This window comes from Mauremys mutica, unplaced genomic scaffold, assembly GCF_020497125.1.
Source record: "Mauremys mutica isolate MM-2020 ecotype Southern unplaced genomic scaffold, ASM2049712v1 Super-Scaffold_100355, whole genome shotgun sequence".
Lineage (NCBI taxonomy): Eukaryota > Metazoa > Chordata > Testudines > Geoemydidae > Mauremys > Mauremys mutica.
In genome coordinates this window covers 471,444-474,472 of record NW_025423322.1, presented here as the reverse complement: position 1 = coordinate 474,472, position 3,029 = coordinate 471,444, and the positions used below count along the sequence as shown (strand labels likewise).

At 51.3% G+C, this 3,029-nt stretch overlaps 1 non-coding gene across 1 annotated transcript; it reads left to right on the top strand.

Annotated features, from left to right (window-relative positions):
* Window positions 1–440: 440 nt before the first annotated feature.
* TRNAV-CAC lies at window positions 441–513 on the top strand. Its single transcript has one exon. It is a non-coding gene; the product is annotated as a tRNA-Val (tRNA).
* The last annotated feature ends 2,516 nt before the right edge of the window (window positions 514–3,029 follow it).

The window sequence follows — 3,029 nt, the reverse complement described above, 5'->3', positions numbered from 1 at the left end:
AGTGAATAAGGAAAAGTTAATTACTTGTTCCCATAATATAAGAACTAGGGAAAACCAAATGAAAGAAAATAAAAACCTCCTTTTATTTAAAACAAATAAAAGGAGGTTCTTCACACAGTGCACAGTCAACCTGTGGAACTCCTTGCCTGAGGAGGTTGTGAAGGCTAGGACTATAACAGGGTTTAAAAGAGAACTAGATAAATTCATGGTGGCTAAGTCCATTAATGGCTATTAGCCAGGATGGGTAAGGAATGGTGTCCCTAGCCTCTGTTTGTCAGAGGGTGGAGATGGATGGCAGGAGAGAGATCACTTGCTCATTACCTGTTATGTTCAGTCCCTTTGGGGCCACTGTTGGCAGATAGGATGCGAGGTTGGATGGACCTTTGGTCTGATCCAGTATGGCCATTCTTATGAAGGGAGGGAGCAAGCACTACAACAGAGTTTCTGTAGTGTAGTGGTTATCATGTTTGCCTCACATGTAAAAGGTTCCTAGTTTGAAACCAGGCAGAAACAGATGGGTTTACTTTTTCTGCATGTCTAGCAAGGCGCTCCTACTGCTGCCACTGGTCTGTCCCTGCGATAACCCAAACCCCTGCATGACAGAGGGAGGTGAAATGAGCTGAGAAAAAGCCTTGGCATCAGCAGGGGAAAGCTAGTGGATCTGGGCTGGTCACCTTTTGAAGCCTTGTGGCTTGGTCTCCTCTGCACTTGGAGGTTGGCCTATGGCGGCCGGCTCTTCCTGTTGGCCTCCTTTGTGTGACTTGCCAAAGGAGGGAGTGAGACAGGAATGGGGCAAAGAGGAAAGTCGAGCTGAGGAAGGCAGGGCAGAAGCTAAGCGCCTCAGTGCGGCTAAGTGGGGTTAGTAGAGCGTCACCAGTCGTTCTGCAAAGCCTGGGGAGGTGCGGTTGGCTGCTGGGAGGCAGAATCCTGTGCCTGCCTCTTGGCTTCCCAGGGATGGCTACTTGCAGCCCAGGAGAAGAAGGATGGTTCTGGGTGAAAGGAAGACAAGCAAAGCTCTGGGAGGAAATTTGGGTGCGCGGTGCTGGCTCTGCGCTGGGGGAGGGGGTTGGGGTGCAGGAGGGGTGGTGCTTACCCCGGGCACTGCAGCTCCCAAAGTGACTGGTACACACAATCCTGCGGCAGCAGGTCCTAGGTGGGCGAGGCCAGGGGGTCTCCATGTGCCGCTGCCTGCAGGCGCTGCCCCCAGAGCTCCCATTGGCTGCAGTTCTTGGCCAATGGGAGCTGCGAGTTGGTACTCGGGGCAGGGGCAGCGCATGGCGACACTTCCCCCACCCCAGGGGATGCTGGGACATGCCGGCCACTTCTGGGAGTGGCACAGAGGGATGGAGGCAGAGTGGGCAGGGAGCCACCTCAGTGCTGCTGGCACATCTCTGCACACCCATGGGGGGAGGGGAGCAGAGGGCCTCCATGTGCTGCCTGGGGCAGGGACAGTGCACAGAGCTGCCTCCCCTCCTGGGTCTATTACAGGAGTGGGTGGGTGGGGTCTTTTGGCCTGCAAGGTGCAGCAGGTCAGACTAGATGGTCACACTGGTCCCTTCTGACCTTAAAGGCTCTGAGTCTAAAAGGGAAGTAAAGGGAAAAAAAATTAAAAATCAATAAGACATTGTAATTCCAGGATGACTCCACAACAGCTCACTGTATAGTCCTGCCCCTTTCTTCCTCCACTGTGTGTTTAATGACCTGCTGGGATTTGGGACATTGATTCTCTCATTCCATTGATAAACTGATATAATGTGACTGAAATTAAACCAATTCCCAGCAGAGAAAACATCACAACCCTGCATTGGGTGGGAATCAAACCCAAGTCAATTGCTTGGAAAGCAGCTATGGTCACCACTATACCACCAATGCAGCTGGTAAAAGTAGCTCTCCTATGTGCCACTTATGCTTGTCAAGTGACTCACCCACCCCACCCCACCCCACCCCACCCCACCCTACCCCACCCTGAGGAGCTGACCGGAGAGGCTGGAGGCAGCCTGTCAGCTGGGAGCAAAGGCAGGTTCCCAGAGTGACTGAGAGATGGGGACATGGGCTCTACATCCCAGCCTGAGGTAGCTCCAACCCCATCTCTGCCCTCAGAGAAGGGAAATTAAAATCAATGACCATAATGGCAAATTTTACCCCAGAAGGAAGGAGACAGCTCCTTTAAAAGCACATTTTGGGTTGGTCCCTGCTACGGACACATGGCTTTGTTGCTGATGATGCCAATCCTTGGGGCTCTGCCTGGAGAAGGAGCCATTCAGGCTGTCACTCAAGTGAAGAAGGGAGATGATTTTCTTGACAGGGACGGCTGCCTCGTCTTAAGGGTGTTGGTCTGTCACCTTCTAATCTAGTGGGTGCTTGGTACATGCAGGCAGCCCCCGCTTCGGGGTCTCTCACGAGGAAATAAAGTTTCTACACAAAATCCCAAAGCCTTTCACCGAAAGGAGGGAAAGGAAATGGCCACAAGAGGGAGCGAGGACATAAGGAATGTAACACAACCCCGTTCTTAGGGGTAAGCCATTTTTTTTTGTCAAGGTCCAAAATTATTGGTCAAGGTCTAGTCAAGATCCAGACTCCAATGTAAATAATAATAATAAAATAACAGTAATGACGTAAATAAAAATATTTTGGGGTCCATTCCAAAGCGATTTGGCCCACTGTCTGCCTATTGATTACCCCGCACTGACTCTGAGAGGTGATTTATCTCCACTCTCTTGGATTTGAAGAGCTGGTTAGTTTTCCCCTTGGTATCCCACCAGGCTGACCAAGCCATGCTATTGATGGTGACGCTAGGATTGAAGGATTATATCGTATTATAAAAAAATGTAAATAAAGATGTGGTCTGACCGTGAGTGTTCTGTAACGAGAGGCTGGTTCCCCCAGTTCAGTTCCGAATGCTCTGCTAGAAATGCCCCTGGGACCCCGGCTCTCCCCAGCAGGAGTGAAAGGAGAAACCCCCAGCACTGCACGGAGCTCCAGGCTGATTCATCAGAGGTGGGGGGAATTGACTTCTCTGCTGCTGAGCA